At 38.9% G+C, this 23,731-nt stretch overlaps 1 protein-coding gene across 3 annotated transcripts in view; it reads right to left on the bottom strand.

Moving 5' to 3' along the window:
* The window catches only part of PRKN (parkin RBR E3 ubiquitin protein ligase), a 1,396,422-nt gene that overhangs the window by 348,594 nt on the left and 1,024,097 nt on the right, over nucleotides 1-23,731 (bottom strand). The window lies entirely within an intron of this gene.

Raw genomic sequence — 23,731 nt, 5'->3', positions numbered from 1 at the left:
CCTGATCTCAGTTATTTACACCAGCGAAGTGAATGCAAGTTCACCTGGTAACCTCACTCAAAAGTGTTGCATTTGGAGCCTTAACTCCACAAAATGAAGAGTCTGAGTCATTTTGAAAGGAATCTAAAGACAATTGAGAAGGCAAGGACATCTTTGTAGAGCAGAAGTATTTTCCTGTAAGTCTGAGATCTTTCCATAGAAGTGGCTGCTAGAAGGAAAGATGAGAGATGAGGTGAGGACTAAAGGGGATAAAACCCTGGAAGAGAAAGGTGAAAACGGTACAGTTAACCATGAGAGCACAGGACATTTACAGAGAAAAGAGTGAGGAGATGTTTTTCAATTCCATAAAATATAAAATAGAAAAAGAGTGAGCTTAGATCATAGTGTGATCAATTTTAAGCACATAGATGACAAGAAATATTTTTCTGATTACATAGTGGACTGGGTGTCGGACAGAGGCTGAAGAAGTGTTTAAAAACAGGCCATCCATTCTCATATCTGCAGAGAGTATCCAAGCATTACATACGTCTCTCATTATTCTAAAGCATTACATACATCTCTCCTTAGAAGAGCGGTGAAGCTATAGGACACAAGACCCAGTCCAGGATATAGAATGAAAGAGAAGATATTAAATAGCTAGCAGAGAGTCAGATGATAATCAGTAGATAAAAAGGGCCTGGAAATGGTAAGCATTATAGAATTTTGGAAAACCATTTTTTCCTATAGTTAAGAGACCCCATTCTTCAAGGCCTTGATCCTGAATAAATGTCCTTTCAGGGTTATTTTTATGACTTAAAATATTTGGGTGGGATATTTGGAAGTTTCTAAACTCTGCTGAACTAAAATCTCCTGAACAAATAAAGGGAAGGACTCTGTTTAGTACCATGTAATTTACTTATATGCCCCACTACAGTGTAAAAGTAGACTAGACCATTCACTTTATGCCCTCAGGTTTTCAACATTCCATATGTCCAGTTGAGGAACATACCTAAATCTAAGGATATTCCTGACTTCTTCTGCAAAGTTTCAAGGTTATGGATAATAACATATATTTAGTGGTCAACTTGGAGGCTAATGTTGGTCTTTCTATTTCTGTACCAGCTTGCACAGTATCATGCAGGCATGCATGTGAGTCCAGATGTAGATCTAGACATATATATTCCAATCAGTGCATTTCAAGTATCTAATTCTACCCTTTTACAAAGTTTTATGTATTGTTAAAATTATTTCAGAAGCACCATAGATGTGAATATGTGTGTTAAATTTAGCTAATTAATGCTATTCACACAGATGCACTACCATTTTGTGATTTTATTGTAAAAAATGGTATTTGCATGCTCAGTCAGCCTCAGTACTAAGCATCCAACTTCCTGATTTGCTGATATTTTGCGGGTAGAACTGTGCATGACTCAGAAACTAAAGAGAACATGTAAGCCCTACATTCTTTCATTGAAATGGTGATTACCTAGATCGCATGCACAGAGCCAGTATTCATTGCACATAACGTAGCTTCCCTGTCCTCAATTTTCCCTGGACCTGGCAGCACCTCAGGGTCATTTAAACGACACAAACTTTTCAGGGATCCTGCACTTTCTGTCTGTGTGGCTCAGTGTGAAGTAGCTTGTTAGTTCCTTAACAGCAAAGTATCAGTGGATCATGACGTAGTATGTGAAATAAAGACACTATAAGTAATTCTCCACTTGGGATGACATGTTTTCTTGACACCCTCTGGTGATGTGGAATTTGCTGATATTTGTAATCTCTAACTTTTGGGAGAGAAGGAAAGATGATGATATCATGGGATGCACACATTATAATATTTGCTGTGAACTCTGTACTTCCCATGAAAAGCTACAAAGATGAAGGCATCTCTTTATGTAGCAACTGTGCTCTAGCAGCCTGTTGCTCCAGTAAGAGCACGCTTTACTCACAGCCCCTGTGCAACCTGGGCTCCTACAATAAAATATTCCAAATGTAAACTTGCCCTCTCATAAAGTCCAACAAATTCATTCTCTAGTCTCAACATTCTTTATCTTTCTCGTTGCTTAATTTGCTCCTCTGAACTGACAGTATGTAAAACAGTATTCTTTCTCTCCCCAGGACAGAACAGCAGAATTAGAATGTCTCCCTGTCTCTCTTCTCTAATCTTTTAAGACATTGGTGAGTTCAATATGTGTTTCAAACACATTGTCATCGACCATTATCTAGAAAAACTCAATTCACCATGACCTTTAAGTTGAAAATGCTCTTTAATTAAACATCAAGGAGGGACAATTACTAGAAACCAATCTCTGGCATTTTCTAATTGTGGAACAAGTTTTTAAATGTCAGGGTCCATGTTCATGTAGGCCATTTTACATTTTAATTTTTATTAGTTTTCCCTCAATTCTGTATTTACAGATTCATTATCCCCGACAACTACCCTTATAAAAGGTTCCAAGTGTTTGTTCCTTTTCATGTCTTGGATTAATGGACTATAATTTCACACCTAACACTTTAGTAAAGAAACATGCTTACTTATAAAACAGACAACATGGGTCAAAATCCAACAAAAGTTTCTAATATGAGACTAATAAATTAAATTGTGATTAGATTGAATGAATGAATCAATCAAAATAACAATGGCCTAAGTTTCAAATTACACTTAAAGATCTATATATTTTAAATGTCAACAACATGCAAAAAAATCACACTGAATACAAATATGCAGACAGGCTACATGTAGACAGAAGGATATAATAGGATAATGGGCCTTATAGATCAACAAATTGGATAATTTACAATGGAGAAAATAATACAAACACATAAAAATACCATACAAGTCAAACAAAGGTAAATTATTCATCCATTGAAACAAATATTTATTCAGGATAATGGCTAGAGTCTAAATTTGTCTAAGAAACCACAGCAGTTAGAATAAATCTTAATTTAGAGAAATTGATAAACTGATTCTAGAGTTTATGTGGAAGGGCAAATGACTTAGAATATGTAAACTGTTTTTTTAAAAGGATAAATCTGAACAACTAACACTATCTGCTTTTAAGACTTATTAGAAAGGTACAATTACTAGAATAATGCAGTATTGGTACAAAGACAGAATAGATCAAGACAAAAGGATAGAGAGTTCATAGATAGAACCTCACATACATGAACAATGGATTTTTTGACAGAAGTTCAAAGACAATTCAGTCAGGAGAAAACAGTATATTTAACAAGTAATGCTAAAATAATTTGATATTCATATGCAAATACACTTTGATTCACATCAATTTGCACAAAATGAATACTAGATGTAAAGGTAAAACACTAAACTATAAAAATTCTAGCAGAAAACAGAAGAGAAAAGCATGATCCATAAAAGAACAAACTGATTAACTGGACTTCATCAAAGTGAAAAGATCTGCTCTTTGAAAGACACTATCAAAAGACTGAAACAGCAACTTTTACCTTGGGAGAAAATGTTTTCACGTATCTGATAAAGAACATGTAACTAGAATATAGAAATCTCTCTAAAAACTCAGTAGTAAAAGTGTAATTAAATAGTGGCAAAAGAGTTGAATGTATGCCTCACAAAAGAAGATACAAGGATGCAAATGAACACATGAAAAGAGGCTCAACATCATTAGTCATTAAGGGAATGCAAATTAAAACCACACCTATTAGAACAACCAAAATTTAAAACACGAAGCATATCAAGTGTTGAGAACGAGGTGGAGGAAATGGAATCCTCATTCACTGCTAGTGGGAAGGTACAATGGTACAACCACTTTGGAAAACAGAAACATACACTATCCAAATGGCCCAGCTATTCCAATCCTAAGTATTTACCCAATAGAAATTAAACCATATGTGCATAAAGTTGTAAATAAATAGTCATAATAGTTTTATTTTTAATAGTTCCAAACTGGAATGACCCAAACATCCACCAACAGGTAAATGGATAACAAACTGTGGTATGTCTCTGAAGGAATGAATAGAAAGGAATGAACTATCCTATTGATATGTTACAACATGGATAACCTTAATATAATCTATAATCTCAATACCCTATATCTCAATATAATTATGCTGAGTGTAAAATGCCAGATATAATAAGAGTACAGGTTGTATTATTCCATTTATATAATAAAAATTTCAGGAAATGCAAAGTGATCTACATGGACAAGAAGCACAGTGGTTGCCCATGGATGGGGCAGGGATGTGTCAGAGGAAGGGATTACAAAGATTGTACACTTTCAACATGTGCAGTTACTTCAATAAAACTATTTCCAAATTACATAATCCTTTGATTTTCCCTCCTGCCCATTATCTACAACTTTGAATTGGTTGGAGAGCTTTCGGAGTCTTTATTGGACGCTTGCAGGGTCTGCAGTCATGGGTATTTCTAATCTTCCTTGACCTGCTTTGTCTTTCTTTGGTTCCCACTTTTTTGCTGTTATAAGCTCTTGAATCACTGTACTACTAGATGCCATGTAGTAGGACACCATGTTCTCCATCTTTGAACATCTTTTCCATCTTCTTTTCTAATTGCAGGGCTTGTTTGGCCCTTGTTTACCTCCCCAGCTAGGCTGTACTAATGCCTCTTAACTCCTTCAACATACCCTACTTCACCTTGACTGGGGTCTCCTTATTAGAAGTTCTCTATTTCTGGAAAACTTCTTCTAACCTCTTTTCTCCTGGCAAATTCCTACTTATTCTTTAGGCCTCAGCTGCATGTTGTTTGCCTGGGAAAGTCCGATTATTTCTCCCACCAAAGTTTGGCTTCAGTGGCCCTGATAGAAGACCCTGAACTTCCCATCAGCACTTCTCCACTCAATTACACTGCCCTGTTTACTTGCCAGTCACAGTGTCACCTCAATTCAGGTCTGATTAGGGACCTGATGTCTATCAGGTAATGGGGTTAGCTGTTGGAGGCTACAACTTCCCCATTTCCTGGAGTAAATTTAAGGATATGTTTCCAGCTAAAACCAAACCAAACATTTGTTTCCTGCCTGTGAGCACAATATAAGAAATTCAAAACAGGTGACTGACTGTCTTATTCAACTTCCATTTGTACCAAAAGCAACTTCTTACTGAGAGGACATTTTGGTGCTGAGAAATTCTTCCCTGTAGTGTTTCAGGATAAGGAAATTTGGAATTTGAAATTGCAGCCTACTATGTCATTTTTCTCAAACTTGGTCTTTCTACATTCTAGCCAAAGAAATATGAAATGAAGATCTGATCCAATTTGGGACACCCAAAAGGAATTGTAATGAAGGTTATATTTCAAATTATGGAGGCTGGTTACATGGTCAGTATGTAGCAGCTGACTGCCTGGTGTTTTATTTTGTTTGTCTGTATACATGTAGCATATCGAAGAAAGACAACTTCCTTTTTTGAGCTGGAAAAACAATGCTTGAGATTTATTAGGGAAGTCTTGTGCCAGTCCATCACTTCTGTTAATATACATGTTGATCTCTAAGTGGTAAGAAAGGTGATGGGAGCCGAAGTAATCAAAGTAGGAAAATGTCACAACAAACTCTTCTTGATCTTCTGCCTGTCCCTGTACGTGGCTCACTGTGCAGGAAAGAGTTCTTCCTTGGGTTAAACAGGAGAATGCTCAGCCTGAAGCAGAGATGATGTGCCTTTCAATTTTGAAACAGTTTCCATTATGTGTGACCCATTATGTGTGACCTCATTTGTGGGTGATTAAAATGTGAGTGATTAGAATGTGATGTCCTCATAGTTACTCTCTTACTCCCTTTGAATTTCTTGGAATAAGTAAATTAATCATGTAAAATGAAAGTTGCTGACTTTTTATACCTCAGATATGAATTGCTGATAAACATCTTATTTAAGGTACAACTGATTCATATAAATTTAAAAGTAACCATAATAAATGGATTTTTCACGGTTATATCAACTGTAGTTTTTACTTTTAACCTAGTACAAAATAATACATCATTGAACCATATTCTTTTCGGTGCCATAATCAATGCCAGATACATAACTAAAAATTTAGGCATATGTATTAACTAGTATAGATCAATGTGGCTTGTATACACAAAATACGTCCAAATTCTGTCCAAGGTCAATAATTATGATGCTACATGGTTGCTGTGTATATATTTCATATAAATTTAGAAATCAGTATTTCAAGAGACATTACAAGTCATTATGTTCATTCTACGTCTCAAACATATTACGGGAACAGAAATACCTTTATTTATAAATAGCATGTATCCCAAAAAATCTATGGGAATTTGAATGGCAGGCATCCAGAAACTTCATGTGGTCGCCAGTGGGAAGTATATTTTTGACAAGTCGCATACACTTAGGCCCAGCCATGGAAGTAGTGCCAAACCAATGATGCTACTGCACTTTTACTTAGCTGATTGTGATTTATTGCAACAGTTAATTCTGGCTTTTTGTTTCAGAATGATCTAGTCATCTATATTTATAATACTTTTAAATGAATATGTATTTCATGTTTTCAGTTATTCATGATCCCTTAAAAAATATAAATGCCTTACTGCTAGACACATAAGAAGATCAGGTTCTGTAACAGTAAAAATGCCATTGAAAGATTAGAGAATAGAAATTCTATCAAAATTAGGGAAAAAGATAAATTTTTAGGACTTCAAAAATAAATGCAAGGTGGAAGCGGCAACCCAAGTGTCCACTGATAAATGACTGGATCTGCAGCGGTCCATCCATACAATGGAATATTGTTCAGCCTTGAAAAGAAGGAAATTCTGACAAAGCCTGTGGCACAAATGGACCTTAAAGACTATGCTAAGTGAAATAAACCAGTCACCAAAGGTCAAATAGGTATGATTCCACCTACATAAGGTCCCTAGAGTAGTCAAATGCACAGAGAAAGAAAGTAGGATGGTAATCATGAGAGAAGAGAGGGAGGGGGAAGAGGGGAATTGGTGTCTCATGGGTACTGAGTGTCAGTCTGGGAAGATGGACAATGTTCTAGAGACGTGTGGTGGTGATGATTGACAACAACGTGAATTTACTCAATGCCACTGAACTGTACATTTTAAATGGTCAAAATGGTAATTTTATGCTATGTATATTTTACCACAATAAAACAATAATTAGAAGACATAAGTGTCAAACGTAAAAAATGTAAAACTGTTAAAAGAAAACACAGGAGAAAAATCTTCATGACCTGGAGTTAGGCAAATAATTCTGAGGCCTGATACCAAAAGCATGAGCCATAGAAATATTTTGATAAATTGTATTTTATCATAATAAACCAATGTTGATCTGCGAGAGGCACTATTAAAAGAATTAAAAGACTAACTGTAAACTGGAAGAAAATATTTACAAATCATATACCTACCAAAGAATTTAAATACATAAAAAATGAAAAACTCTGAAGAATCAACAGTTAAAAAAAAAAAAGAAAAGAAAACAATTTAAAAATGGATAAAAAGCAGGATAGTTTGAGGGCAGGAGTTTGAGACCAGCCTTGGCAACCTAGTGAGACCTATTGCTACAAAAATAATTTTTAAAAAATTAGCCAGGCATGGTGGCACCTGTAATTCTAGTTCTTGGGAGGCTGAGGCAGGAGGATTTCTTGAGCTTAGGAGTTTGAGGCTACAGTGAACCATGATCACTCCAACCAGTGCTATGGGCAGAGCAAGACCTTGTCTCTAACAAACAAAAAACAAAGGATGAAACAGGCGTTTTGCCAAAGGAGTATATAAATGGCAAATAAGCCCATGGAAACACAATCAACATCACTAGTCAATAGTGAAACACAAGTTAAAGTCCTGACCAGGTATCACTACATACCCATTAGAATGGATAAAATAAAGTCCAGATAACACCACGGGCTGACAAAGATTCAGAGCACTAAAGACTCCAAATGACAAGATTGTATACATAGAAAATCCAAAATCACACAAAGCATTAGAGTAGTTCCCTGACAGTCACACGATCCCACCTCACCTCTGCCAGGCTTAGCTCTAATGTTGACTTTTCAGGGAAATCTTCAAGGACCACCTTGCTTAATTAACATGGTCATGTCTCTCCAACCCATTCTCTCAATCCTGGGTAGTTTATCTCCCCTCTATGCCCTTAGCATATGAAACCAAAGTCCTATTTACATAATTTGTATGTTTCTAATCAGTTTCCACCAGCTGGAATGTAAACCACACGAGGACATATATCTCTTTTTTTTTTTTTTCCGACTGAGTCTCTGTGTCACCCAGGCTAGAGTGTAATGGCACGATCTCAGCTCACCGCAAACTCTACCTTCCAGGTTCAAGTGATTCTGCTGCTTCAGCCTCCCGAGAATCTAGGATTACAGGCATGCACCACCACACCCAGTTAATCTTTGTGTTTTTAGTTAAGATAGGGTTTTGCCATGTTGGCCAGGTTGGTCTTGAATGCCTGGCCTCAAGTGATCCACCCGCCTTGGCCTCCCAAAGTGCTGGGATTACAGGTGTAAGCCACCATGCCCGGCCGAGAACATACATCTTTGTTTTGTTCAGGGATGGAAAGCAGAGCCTGTGCAGCGTCTAGAAGGCAGAACACTCCCAATACATTCTTGCTGAGTGCATGAAGGCAGTCTCAGGTTGTATTCTCTCCAGCTGTTGGACTTTTTTCCCCCATAAATTAGACTAAAATACCTCACCACCGGTTTGGTCATCCGCTCAGCTAACTAACCTAATTTCCCCTCATACTCTGACTGGTGCTGCCATCTTTACTCAGTTTACCTGTGTTCTCTACTTAAACCTCGCCTTAGATTTTACCCACTCCCTGAAAATTAGCTTTCTTGGTTTTTCTTCTTTATTTCACCCACTGAATCTGGTTACTCCGGGATTCCTTTCGTGCCCTTTTTACAGGCTTGTCCCACAGGTCTCATCTAAATCAGGGGCTTTATAAACTGTCAAATATAAGCAGAAAATCTGCACACCCAGGTCTTCCGGTTCCTCACCTAGGTTAGAGCTGCCTCATGGTCATCTCCCTGAGCCTGTGCAGTACCACACCAAGATCAAAAGTGCCCCATCCGGTCACTTCTGACCAGTCCTCTGGCCTGACTTCCCGACTGTACCCCTTTCTCTGTATCCAAGGGATTCTTCCCGTCACCCAGGGATCAAACGTTGCAATGATCTACGCTTCCTCCTTCTCCATCATACTTCACATCCGCTCAGCCATAAAGAGGGTTATTCAGGGTCCCTCAACAGTGACACATTTCTCAGTTCCACATGTGCTTTAGAATCTACAGGGAACTTTTCAAAGAATGTGGATGATTGGGTTCCATCTCAAATATCCTGATTTAATTGCTTTGGGGTTGAGTATGAGCATTGGCACTTCTTAAAGATTCTCTGGGTGATGCCAGCATGCAACACAGGATGGAATTCACTGGTGATGACTGTGAGCTTGGGAATCATGTATCCCCTTATCCAAATTATTGTGGGCATGACTGTTTGATATGCCAGAGCCTCAGATCCTCAACTATATATAGAGGCCCCTCGACTTACAATGGGATTACCTCCCGATAAGCCCACTGTAACTTGAAAATATCATAAGTCAAAAATGCATTGAATACACTTAACCTACCGAACATCATAGCTTAGCCTAGCCTACCTTAAATGTGCTCAGAACACTTACTCTACCCTGAAGTTGGGCAAAGTAATCTAACATGAAACAAGTTTTATAATAATATGTTGAATATCTTATGGAATTTATTGAATACTGTATAAAAAGTGAAAAACAAGGTTGGATTGGTACTTGAAGTATGGTTTCAACCACTGTGTATCACTTTTGCACCATCATAAAGTCAAATAATCATATATTGGGGACCATCTGTGTAAGGATTCTAACATCAGCCTCAAAGGGTTACTATGTAGATTAATATAGATAAATACTTTAGATAAATATTTAAAATTTCTTTCTTTCTTTCTTTCTTTCTTTTTTTGAGACAGAGTCTTGCTCTGTCACCCAGGCTGGAGTGCAGTGGTGTGATCTCGGCTCACTGCAAGCTCCGCCTCCCGGGTTCACGCCATTTCTCCTGCCTCAGCCTCCCGAGTAGCTGGGACTACAGGCGCCTGCCACCACACCTGGTTAATTTTTTTGTATTTTTAGTAGACACGGGGTTTCACTGTGTTAGCCAGGATGGTCTCGATCTCCTGACCTCGTGATCTGCCCACCTCGGCCTCCGAAAGTGCTGGGATTACAGGCTTGAGCCACCGCATCTGGCCAATATTTAAAATTTCTAATGATAAACGTTAGGTACTTGATACATAATAATTCTCCATCTCTTCAGTTTTCCCATCTGTAAAATGGGAATAAAAGTACTAAGTTCATTGGCTGCACTGAATGAAAGTAAAGTTCCCAGTGAGGCACCTGCCCCTAACTCTACCGTACCAAGCCAAAGGGACAGACGGAAGACGCATTACCAGGTTAGACAAAGGTTTCTTTGTAAACCTTGCTTCTTTGTCCATTCTCATTCTCTACATTTCTATGGTTTTACTGGTGCATGCCCCTATGGTGTTGTACCTGCTAAGCTTCTACTCCATTGTCAGATTCAGGCTACTAATGCAGAGCTCCAGTCATTATTAAAACTCTTCGATGGCTCTTCACTGACCACCACACTAATCATATGCTCTTCCTGTTGTCACTGGAATGGAACAAATCAGTCCTTCTAGCCTCGCTTCCAGTAGCCCCACTCTTTCTCCTGCATACCAGATAATGTGGCCCTTCACTGTTCCACACATTGCAGCCCACTTTCCTTCCCCTCTTTGCCCCCAACATCCTCAATTCCACCTAATAAATCTCTACCCATTTCGATTCATCCTTTGATAATGCACTCATCATCAATTGGATGCTGTCACGGCTTTCACGGGATCCCTGGGGGATATCATCTGAAGAAGCCCCACAGATCCGCTCTGCTGCAGGACAGCATCAGCTGTAGTCAGTCTGCAATACAGCAGTGAACCTTCTGAATTCAGATGTTTCTGTGAAGACCCCCAAGCCTTCGCCAGTCTTCCATTTCTGAGTTCTGAATTCTAATCCATCTCTTGACTCAGAACTTGGCTCTTTGTTTTTTCTTTTTTTGAGATGGAGTCTCGCTCTGTCGCCCAGGCTGGAGTGCAGTGGCGTGATCTCGGCTCACTGCAAACTCTGCCTCTCAGGTTCAAGTGATTCTCCTGTGTCAGCCTCCCAAGTAGCAGGGACCACAGGTGCCCACCACCACACCCGGCTAATTGTTTGTATTTTTAGTAGAGACAGGGTTTCACCATGTTAGCCAGGATGGTCTTGATCTCCTGACCTCGTGACCCGCCCACCTCAGCCTTTGTAATTCTAAAGTGATGGAATTACAGGCATGAGCCAGCGTGCCCGGCCCAGAACTTGGCTCTTACATGGGTAGGGATATTCCAGTGGGAAGGTGCCACAGCCCTGCCACTGCCTCCCTCAGGGCCAGTCCCCTCGCTACTCTTCCTGTCTTACCACCTCATCAGCACAGGAAGCCTCTGCTGAACACACTTTGAAGTCTTCTCAGGACCCAGAGGACAGGATTGAAATTTACCTGGCTGCTACCCAAAGCCCACTCATGTGGCCTGATCCTTTTACCACTGCATCTCTGCCCCACCATGGCCTCATTCTCTGGACTTCAGCCAATGGACGAATTCACACCTCTGTGTCCTTTCTCACCAGCATACCTTTGCCCATGTGAGATCACACCCGTTTTTCAGGACCTAGCTCAGGAGTCACCTTTCAGAGGGAAACTGTCGCTGACTGACCTCAGTGGGTCTTGTGCCCACAAAGGTGCTCCCATAACACCCCGGGTTCACTCCTCTCAAAATGCATCTCAGACACACTGTCAAACTTTGCTTCACTGTCATCTGCTGTTGGACAGCAGCAATGGTACCTTAGTCATCCGTTCTAGGATGCAACTGGCACATAGGAAGGAATCAATCAATGAAAAACAAGGAGGGAAAAGGAGCATTTGAACCTGTGCTTGTAGTATTCCAGGTGATATTGTTTGTTTGTTTGTTTTTTACAGAGTCTCTCTCTGTCACCCAGGCTGGAGTGCAGTGGCGCGATCTCGGTTCACTGCCTCTACCTCCTGTGTTCAAGCATTCTCCTGCCTCAGCTTCCCAAGGAGCTGGGATTACAGGCGGGTGCCAACACACACAGCTCATTTTGTATTTTTAGTAGAGACGGGGTTTTGCCATGTTGGCCAGGCTGGTCTCGAATTCCTGACCTCAGGTGATCCGACTGCCTTGGCCTCCTAAAGTGCTGGGATTACAGGCGTGAGCCACCACACCTGGACTGACTCATTTATTCTGTTCTTAAACATTAAAGAAATATTAAAACAGCCAGAAAGAGAAATTTTTAATATTTAACAATAATTAGGAAAGGTAAGAAAACTGTATTTTTAGAAAAAGCAATATCGAAAAACATTATAGAATTTTTCATGGTCCAAATTCTGGTAGTCACATATTTCTCATAAATCTTTCAATTTTTCATGTCTCCTTGTCAGTTTTATACATGTGTTTGGTAGCTACGAAGCAATGATAGTTTAGTTTAAAAAATGTTGACTTCAACATTATAGCTAATTTCCAATGGGATATTATGCCATCTAGTTAAAAATAATCCTTGGAAATGTGGTCACTTGTGTTATTTACACATTTTAATGTTAGCAATAAAATGGAAGGTTGGTTACATTTAATGAATCTGTACAGTCATAAGAGAAAGAGATTAACTGAGTAGGTCGTTGCTGCTATAATCAATAGAGTATATCATAATTGTGCATTGAGGAAATGCCAGTATGCTAAGGCAAAAGAACAATAGTCATTAAACGAGTGGTCCTTTGGGAGTTAATGAAGAATCTCTTTCTGCAATAAGAAAGAAATGCTTCCTAAAATTTGTAATACCATATGGACACTCACACATATGGATGGCTCGTAAATGCTCTACATCAAAGTGTTATTTTTACATTTTCAATACAACAAACACACTAAACAGGTGTTTTAAATGTCACACTTTGAACGGCAGTAATTTAATTAGCATAAAAAATTCTTAGTAGTACCACTGAAATATTAGTGGGATAGAGATGTTTTATTTGGGATATGCTTCAACTATATATTCATAGGCAGTTTTAGATTTTAACACATTTAATTTTTGTACTGTCTTTCAAGATCGGACTTTCCAATTCAGTGCTCTAATTCTTGTGCAATTTGACAGCAGACCAGTCCTCATCCTACACCTCCGTCACTGCCTGCTGCTTTTTTTACCCAGGCAAGGAAGCTTCCTAGGGCTTCAAACATACGATGAATCAGAAAGAACTCTGTTGGTTACTGGCTCTTACATTTATAGATTAGAAATTCTCCTTAATAAGGCCCTTCTGTGAAAGTCTAAAAATGATCTAAATATTCAAAAACAAGAAAATGATCATCTCAAAACCCACATTTTACTTTCGAAATATGTTGCTCTCATTTAATGATATAATATTTCTAGTGTCTAGAATTATACCTAGCATCTGGAATTAAGTGTCTGATTCTAACTATGAATATGATTTTTCTCAATAACATAAAAAATTCTAATGATAGAATTAGTGCATACTAAGTTTGGTGAAAAGACCAGAATATGAAATTGTGCATACAGCATCAAAACACTATTTTTTTTTCTTTTCTGAGTCTACATTTTATGTACACAAACTTAAGCCTTTATGTGCATAAAAAGATACTGGAAGGACGCACAACAAAAATCATTACCACGGTTACTTCTGGCATGGATGTGAAGGACAGTGCCACTTTTACTACTTTCTTTCTTTCATTTTACTTTTAAAAAAATAATTTATAGGCATTTCTTTTAAAATCAAATAATTTGAAATAAATAAAAAGCAAATATCCTCCTTCCTTGATTTTTTTTTACTTTCAAGTGTTGCTTTAATCAACTTGATGTAATAGTTTTCCATTACATCAAGAGGGATGTCTTCATGAAGCAAAAATTTAGAGAAAACAACTACGCGAAGAATTCCTGTAAAGTGGCCACTGATGTCCAGTCAGTTTCAGGTTGAATGAAGGTTGTAGCATCTGCTGGACAATGTACAATTAAATTAGACACCACATATGGTTAGAAAACAAAATTATGGTCCAGTGTGTTCTATAGGTTCAAACATCAGAGTTTTCCAATGATACAATTTTTTTAAATAGCTTTTTTTCTCAGTGTACCTGGAACTCCTGGAGATTATATGAAATTTGACAATATTTGTTACTTCCATAAAATTACTGTAAAAAATAATAATAAGTATATGTTTACATAACTTTTTTCTCCCTTTTGTCTGCTTTGTCATTCTTTTAAAATCATTTTTAATAATTATCATTATTTTATTATTATACTTTAAGTTCTAGGGTACATATGCACAATGTGCAGGTTTGTTACATACGTATACATGTGCCATGTTGGTGTGCTGCACCCATTAACTCGTCATTTACATTAGGTATATCTCCTAATGCTATCCTTCCCCACTCCCCCCACCCAATAGGCCCCAATGTGTGATGTTCCCCACCATGTGTCCAAGTATTCTCACTGTTCAATTCCCACCTACGAGTGAGAATATGCAGTGTTTGGTTTTCTGTCCTTGTGATAGTTTACTCAGAATGATGGTTTCCAGCTTCATCCATGTCCCTACAAGGACACGAACTCATCCTTTTTTATGGCTGCATAGTGTTCCACGGTGTATATGTATCACATTTTCTTAATCCAGTCTATCATTGATGGACATGTGGGTTGGTTCCAAGTCTTTGCTATTGTGAATAGTGCCGCAGTAAACATACATATGCATGTGTCTTTATAGCAGCATGATTTATAATCCTTTGGGTATATACCCAGTAATGGGATTGCTGGGTCAAATGGTATTTCTAGTTCTAGATCTTTGAGGAATCACCACACTGTCTTCCACAATGGTTGAACTAGTTTACAGTCCCACCAACAGTGTAAAAGTGTTCCTATTTCTCCACATCCTCTCCAGTACCTGTTGTTTCCTGACATTTTAATCATTGCCATTCTAACTGGTGTGAAATGGTATCTCATTGTGGTTTTGATGTGGATTTCTCTGATGGCCAGTGATGATGACCATTTCTTCATGTGTCTGTTGGTTGCATAAATGTCTTCTTTTGAGAAGTGTCTGTTCATAACCTTCACCCACTTTTTGATGGGGTTGATTTCTTTCTTGTAAATTTGTTTAACTTCTTTGTGGATTCTGGATATTAGTCCTTTGTCAGATGGGTAGGTTGCAAAAATTTTCTCCCATTCTATAGGTTGCCTGTTCACTCTGATGGTAGTTTTTTTTGCTGTGCAGAAGCTCTTTAGTTTAATTAGGTCCCATTTCTCAATTTTGGCTTCTGTTGCCATTGCTTTTGGTGTTTTAGACATGAAGTCCTTGCCCATGCCTATGTCCTGAATGGTATTGCCTAGGTTTTCTTCTAGGGTTTTTAGGGTTTTAGGTCTGACATTTAAGTCTTTAATCCATCTTGAATTAATTTTGGTATAAGGTGTTAAGGAAGGGATCCAGTTTCAGCTTTCTACTTATGGCTAGCTAGTTTTTCCAGCACCATTTATTACATAGGGAATCCTTTCCCCATTTCTTGTTTTTGTCAGGTTTGTCAAAGATCAGATGGTTGTAGATGTGTGGTATTATTTCTGAGGACTCTGTTCTGTTCCATTCGTGTATATATCTGTTTTGGTAACAGTACCATGCTGTTTTGGTTACTGTAGCCTTGTAGTATAGTTTGAAGTCAGGTAGCATGATGCCTCCAGCTTTGTTCTTTTGGCTTGGGATTGTCTTGGCAATGTGGGCTCTTTTTTGGTTCCATATGAACTTTAAAGCAGTTTTTTTCCAATTCTGTGAAGAAAGTCCTTGGTAGCTTGATGGGGATGGCATTGAATCTATAAATTACCTTGGGCAGTATGGCCATTTTCACAATATTGATTCTTCCTATCCATGAGCATGGTATGTTCTTCCATTTGTTTGTGTCCTCTTTTATTTCACTGAGCAGTGGTTTGTAGTTCTCCTTGAAGAGGTCCTTTACATCCCTTGTAAGTTGGATTCCTAGGTATTTTATTCTCTTTGAAGCAATTGTGAATGGAAGTTCATTCATGATTTGGTTCTCTGTTTGTCTGTTACTGGTGTATAAGAATGCTTGTGATTTTTGCACATTAATTTTGTATCCTAAGACTTTGCTGAAGTTGCTTATCAGCTTAAGGAGATTTTGGGCTGAGACAATGGGGTTTTCTAAATATACAATCACGTCATCTGCAAACAGGGACAATTTGACTTCTTCTTTTCCTAACTGAATACCCTTGATTTCTTTCTCTTGCCTGATTGCCCTAGACAGAACTTCTAACACTAGGTTGAATAGGAGTGGGGAGAGAGGGCATCCCTGTCTTGTGCCAGTTTTCAAAGGGAATGCTTCCAGTTTTTGCCCATTCAGTATGATATTGGCTGTGGGTTTGTCATAAATAGCTCTTATTATTTTGAGATACATTCCATCAATACCGAATTTATTGAGAGTTTTTAGCATGAAGGGCTGTTGAATTTTGTTGAAGGTCTTTTCTGCATCTATTGAGATAATCATGTGGTTTTTGTCTTTAGTTCTGTTTATATGATGGATTATGTTTATTGATTTGCATCTGTTGAACCAGCCTTGCATCCCAGGGATGAAGCCCACTTCATCATGGTGGATAAGCTTTTTGATGTGCTGCTGGATTCAGTTTGCCAGTATTTTATTGAGGATTTAAGGAGGCATTTATAAGACATTGCAGGAGCTAATATGTTTTAAAAATAAAATAGTAATCCAAATGCTCTTGGGAAAGGTGATCTCTGCTACAATTGCCGTGTATATACACTGCTTTCTGAGAATAATTTAAAGTTTCACACTTCAACTGAAAATACAATTTATTTTAAAAAATGAAAATAACTGGCATTCAACTTGTTCGATGGTATATATTTTTATTTCTATTCTAACATGAATTTATCAGACTCAATTAATTTTAAATATGCATGAGAGCTCTTTTCTCAGAGAAAAAGTAGAAATATTTCTTGCATTTGTCTCAGAACACATACTTTGTAAAGTACGAAATTCTGAACAAATAATTCATGTGGAAATTTTGATATTAAATTAAGCTCTAGGAGTACAATTCTAACCTTTGTTCTAAGTACATTTTGAAAGAAGAATTGTGGGCCAACTGGGTATGTATTTAGTTTGGTTAATAGCAGATCATGAGACTCAATAATCTGAATAAAGAGCAGAGACTATTAAAATCCTTAACTTCAGAAGCTGAACACTTCACCTGTTATTTCCCTTAATTTATTGTATTTGATTTGTTGTCTCCATTAAATCTCAACTCATCCTCCCAAATAACCTCAGAGTTTCCATGTATTAAGCTTTAAGTGTTATATGAGAATTCTATATGTAAAACATCTAAGATAAAGTTTAAGGATGAATAAAAATTACCCCAAAACATACAAATTACCAAGATACCTTAAATCTCTTTGGAATATGGCACAATATAAATAAATATCTTTGCAGAAAGGCAAATATATTAGAAAAATTATTCCTCCTAAGCAAAATTATCATTCTTCCTCAGCAGCCAGTGCTTCATGATCATTTCAGTGAGCTTCCTGGGTGAACTTCTGATTAAATGCTTCCATGACTAAGTGCAACTCAGCTCAGAATATTGGTGTTTGCATATATTTAACAACCAAAGATGACAAGCATTGGGATAATTCCAATTTTAAAAAAATCTACAGAAAAGAAAGGGAATAATTCCCCATGAAGCTTTGCCAATTGTTCAATTCCTTAATTCCTTCATCCAAAAAAAAAAAAAAAAAAAAAACCTAGATAATCTTAAGTCATCCTTAAAACAATAGCTATGTAGATGGTCCCTGACTTACTATGGTGTGCCTCAGGAAGGTTCAGCTTTATGATGGTGCAATGCTTTCAGCATTCTCATTCACTTCCCATGGGGTTACATGCAGGTAAACCCATCCTAAGTGGAAAATATCATTTCTGACTTATTGATTTTTTCAATTTAGGATGGGTTTATTGGAACATAACCCCATCATAAACCAAGGAGTAGCTGTTGTATGCTTTTTCTTCTTATTCTTCGTATCCTCAGTTTCAAGCTAAGAACATAGGCGTGGAATGTGTGCATATCTATGTGCATGTGTATATGACTGCTCACTGTTCTACAAGCATTTAAACATTATAAGAATGATTTGATGATCCAGTCTTCTGTTATGGATCTAGACATATTCCACTTCTACACTGCTAGAGACCTGGTCTAGGCTATCTGTTAACAAGTCAAAGCTAGCTGCTCACCACTGGGCTCTGTCCGCAGGAGTCACAGCAAGAAATAAGACATTTTCTTGCTTCTCGAATCTTGAATGTGTGTGCTTGCCTGCCTTCCTTCCTTCTTTTCTTCCTTCTTCCCTCTCTTTCTCCCCCCTTTCCTTCCTCCCTTCTTCCTTCCTTCCTTCCTTCCTTCCCCCTTCCCTCCCTTCCTTCCTTCCTTCCTTCCTTCCTTCCTTCCTTCCTTCCTTCCTTCCTTCCTTCCTTCCTCCTTCCTTCCTTCTTCCCTCCCTCTCTCCCTCCCTCCCTTCCTTCCTTCCCTTTCTGCCTCTTTCCTTCCTTCCTTCTTCCCTCCTTTCTTTCCTCCTTCCCTCCCTCCCTCCCTTCCTTCCTTCTCTCTCCTATCCTGTCTCCCCCTTTCCTTCCTTTCTTTCATCTGGTTGTAGACACGGAGAAAGGATATTTCTTATTTCCGTAGATCTAAAAGGCAAAGTAGATAAGAAATCTAAAAACCTATCTTTTCAGATACTTAAAAATATAGGCACAAGGAGGGGGGTCAAATCATCTGATGATTTTTATTATGTACCATTGTTTGGGTTGACAAACATGAAAAGCATTCCAAGGACAAAAGAAATTAGAGGTATGGTTCCTGTCTTTGAGAGTTTTACTGTTAGATTGGAAGAAAGGGAAATACACACATATAACAATGAGAAAGCAGCACGATGGTAATGCAAATGGAGGAAGCATTGTTACTACAGCAAAAATAACACACACTGATGTACGTATACATTATACATGAATTAATACATATAAAAAGGTACATATATGCATTGTATGTCTATGACTGTGTGTATACAGAATGTGTCAGAAGAGCAGTCGTCACATGTGGAAAAGAGGTTTAACTGCTTCAGAATACAAGATTTGTCTAAATTTGAATAATAATAAATACATTTAGTTTGGCAGAAAGGGGAAATTTAGAAGAACTAAGTTGGGAGGAGTGATGGTTAATACTGAGTGTCAACTTGATTGGATTGAAGGAGGCAAAGCATTGTTCCTGGGTGTACCTGGAGGGTGTTGCCAAAGGAGCTTAACATTTGAGTCAGTGGACTGGGAGAGACAGACCCACCCTCAATCTGGGTGGGCACCATCTAATCAGCTGTCAGCACAGCTAGAATAAGGCAGCAGCAGAAGATGGAAAGAGCAGACTGGCTGAGTCTTCCGGCCTTCATCTTTCTCCAATGCTGGATGCTTCCTGCCCTCAAATATCAGGCTCCCAGTTCTTCAGCTTTTGGACTCTTGGACTTACAATGGTTTGTGAGGGGCTATTGGGCCTTCAGCCACAGACTGAAGGCTGCACTACTGGCTTCCCTGCTTTTGAGGTTCTGGGACGTGGCCTAATCCACCATCGGCTTTCTTGCTCCTCACCTTGCAGAAGGCCTATCGTGGGGCTTTATCTTGTGATCGTGTGAGTCAATTCTCCTTAGTAAACTCCCTTTCTTATATACAACATCTATCCTATTCGTTCTGTCCCTCTAGAGAACTCTGACTAATACATGAGGGGAGGTAACAACTCAGTTAGCATTATGGTAACAGAGACCAGATGTTGAAAGTGGGAAATCACTTGGGAGAGTATTTCAAATGTGGGTCTCAAGTAAATGAATTTCACATAACAAGCAGTAATGGAGTCACTTCCGACACTTAAAATGGCTGAAAGTTAGGTTATTAGCAAATAGGTTATTCTAATAGAAACAATGGGGTCAACTGGATGAAATGTGAGTAGGAAGCTTGGTTAGGATGTTGCTATACTGACTCTGTAACACACAAGGATACATTCTGTATCTTAGCTCTTAATAATCCTCAAAGAACATCTATGACACCTTTCCATCCAGTATTAGAATTCATTTTATGATACTTCTGAAACTGGTCCATTCAGACTCTCAAAAAAAACCTTCCAATACCTGGGAACTTATGATTTCTCTAGGAGTCCCATTCCATTTTTTAATAGCACTAATTCTGAAATTTGTTCTTATTTTGAATATAAATCTGTTCCTTATTAAATTTACTTCCATATGGATCTAAGTTCTTCTGTAAGAAACAATACAGATGAACTCTACTCTCTTTTTCTCTTGATAGAACTCAAATATCTAAAAACATAAACATATATCAATATCACAAATATCTCACAGATTCTCCCCAACCTCCACCATATCTGCTCTGGAATAAGGAAAACAAAAACAAAAACAAACTATTTTTGCCCTTGCACTCAGACACTCAATACAGAACACTTCTATGACCAGATGGTGGTGGGGGTGGGGGGACTTGCCACATATACCAAGCAATTCTCCAGTGGACACCAACTGCGTAGCCTATAATTCAACTCAATTCTGATTCTATCTACCTGCAAATAGCATCAGATCCCACAGATTGAGGGCTCAGCCCCACAAGACTCGAGACATCAATCCCAAGTTTGGGCCACCTGTACTTCGGACTGATGGGCTACAAACCAAGGTTCCCACAATTCCCTCAATGGGTAAGATTAATTTGCTGGAACAGCTCACAGGACTCAGGAAAACACTTACATTCATTGGTTTATTCTAAGGGATATTATAAAGGATGCCGATAAACACCAGATGAAGAGATGAATAGGGTGAGGAGGGGGGTGGGAGCTTCCATGCCCTCACTGGAGCTGCCACCCGTGCAGCACCTCCACACGTTCAGCACCCCAGAAGCTCATCCAATCTTGTTGTTCAAGAGTTTATAGAGAGCTTGGTCTCTAGTATCCCCTTCCCAAAGGTCAGTGGGTGGGGCTGAAAGTTCTAGCTCTCTAATCTTCTAATTATTTGGTCTTTCTGGGCCAATTTTGAGGCTTTCTAGGGGGTGCACCCTGAGTAAATGCATTAGCATCAATACAAGAGTTATCCAAGGGGCTAATGATGAATAACACAATATGCTAGTATCAATCCAAAATTTCCAGGGGTTTTTAGGACCTCTATGACAGTAACTGGGGACAAAGACCAAATATAGTTCCTATTACACCACAGCTCTTCTTCATACTTGACTCACACATTTTTCAACTGTTCCTTGTAGGACTTCAGTGTCCATCACTCTCTGGCTCATACTCACTTGTTCACATTTATGCTGCTCTAAAAAGGGTGCAGCAGTTTGTAACACAGTGGTATGGTTTGACTGTGTCCCCACCCAAATCTCATCTTGACTTGTAGCTCCATAATCCCCATGTGTTGTAGGAGGAACCTGGCAGGAGGTAACTGAATCATGGGGGTGGGTTTCTGCCAAGCTGTTCTCGTGGGAGTGAATAAGTCTCATGAGATTTGATAGTTCTATAAAGGGCAGTTCCCCTGCACACGCTCTCTTGCCTGTCACCATGAAAGACATGCCTTTGCTCCTCCTTCCTCTTCTGCCATGATTGTGAGGCCTCCCCAGCCATGTGGAACTCTCAGTCCATTAAATTTCTTTTTCTTTATAAATTACCCAGTCTCAGGTATGTCTTTATTGGCAATGCGAGAACGACGGATACACACAGTGATCCACAGTGGCTTGATCTGAGCAAAATACACTGTAATTCAATATTAGCAATAGATGACAAGCAACGATAGCCATGGTGAATCTCAGATGCTGAAAAGAGGGGAAGGAAGAGAACCCCAGCCCTCACCATCAGGCTTAGAAGGGAGTGCTATGGTTTGAATAGGTCCCCTCCAAAAATCAGGTGTTGCCAATGCAGTATTAGTAAGAAGTGACTTCTTTAAGACGTGATTAGGCCAGAATAGAATTTAGATACTTATAAAAGAGCCTTTACTCTGCATTAGGCTCTCTTGCCTTCTGCCATGTGAAGACACAGCAATGAGGTGTCATCATGCAAGCAGAGAGCAGCCCTCACCAGACACCAGTGCTGAAGTCTTTATCTTGGACTTCCCAGCCTCCAGAGCTCCGGGTGATAAATTTCTGTTCTTCATAAATGACCCAGTCTGTGGTATTTTGTTATAGCAGCACAAACAGACTAAGACAGGGAATGTACTCCATGTAGAAAACTTTTTTTTTTTAATGGCCATTTAAGACTATAAACACAGAAAAGAGAAAAACAAAGACAACTTTCTCATTTACTTTCACACTTACAAAGTATTTCTCAAATGAACACACAGAGATTAGTGCATGCATTATGAAAGAATGAAGATGGTAAGACACTTGTTCTTATTCCCAGGACAGAACCGGTGAGAGATGTGTTGGCTTTTGTTCCCCCCAACCCCACCACCCCACAAAGACACATATCATTGCTTCCTTCCTTGAAATTGGCATTTTCAGGATTGGAATATCCCCACAGTAAACTTCCAGATGACTGAACATCTTTCAAATACGGCATCTTAAGGATGCCCTTATTTGAATGGCATTCTTACCATTATTCTTTCCACCTGCTTCCTAAAACGCTTTAATAACCAGAGACAATAATATTCCTCATCTATAAGGCAGCTGCATGCCAAAGACATAAAAGCAGCTGCACCTCTGCTTAGTCCACACTGCTGGGCTTTTACAATGAAAATGCGCACATTAGACTTTTTTATGGTTTTTGCCTTCTTGGAGGTGGAGTAGCTCTGAGGTCCGTCATTCACTGATGTTAGAAGGCTGCCTGTGGTAACCCAGAACCCAATGTAGCAGTTAACAAAAGGCAAAGACAATTTGAATCAGAGAATTGCAGGACTGGAAGACTCAACAGAAAAAATCCCATTGTCTTCCCGACTTTCAGTGATGATCTGAATTGTCTCTGAATATCTGGAATGTCACAGCAGCCTTTTCTTGGTGGTGGGATTACGTGTATTTCTTAGTTCTCTTATTTTTGTTTATCTGTCTGTTATTTTTATTCAGTGAATATGTATCCCTCTTTAAGACGAATATATGTTTTCATTAAAAATAGAAGAGATTAGGTTAGTAATAATAGTTTTATGTTCATTTAAAGATGTGTCCTCCAAATTGCTTTTACAGAATTAGGGTGGCTGGCTAGTTATAAAGAAAAACTGACATTGTTCCTTCTTAAAAATGAGGTGAAAACCAGGGGTCCACTACTGTTGCGCAGGCCCCAGTTTTCATCCGGTTGAGGCAGGACGTTGCTCGGTTAAATCTCAGCTGACAGATGACATTACACAGCCAGCTGTGGCTGAGAGGATCCAGTGGCTGTGGCTGAGAGGAGCTGAGCTGAGGCAGAACCCCAGTCACTGGGGGACATGACGGGAAGCTTCTCAGTCCTCACAAGCTCCCCTACCATCCACTAGGAGCCTCTGCTCTGCTATGTGCCACAGCAGTAGCTCTCAAATGAAGGACACCACACCAGCACCATCAGCAACATCTATTAATTTGTTAGAAACTCAAATTATGATACTCCATCCTAGACAGACTTGGTCAGAAGTGCTGGGGTGGGGCCC

The sequence above is a fragment of the Rhinopithecus roxellana genome, chromosome 4 (genome assembly GCF_007565055.1).
Source record: "Rhinopithecus roxellana isolate Shanxi Qingling chromosome 4, ASM756505v1, whole genome shotgun sequence".
Lineage (NCBI taxonomy): Eukaryota > Metazoa > Chordata > Mammalia > Primates > Cercopithecidae > Rhinopithecus > Rhinopithecus roxellana.
This window is presented reverse-complemented; position numbering and strand designations above follow the sequence as displayed.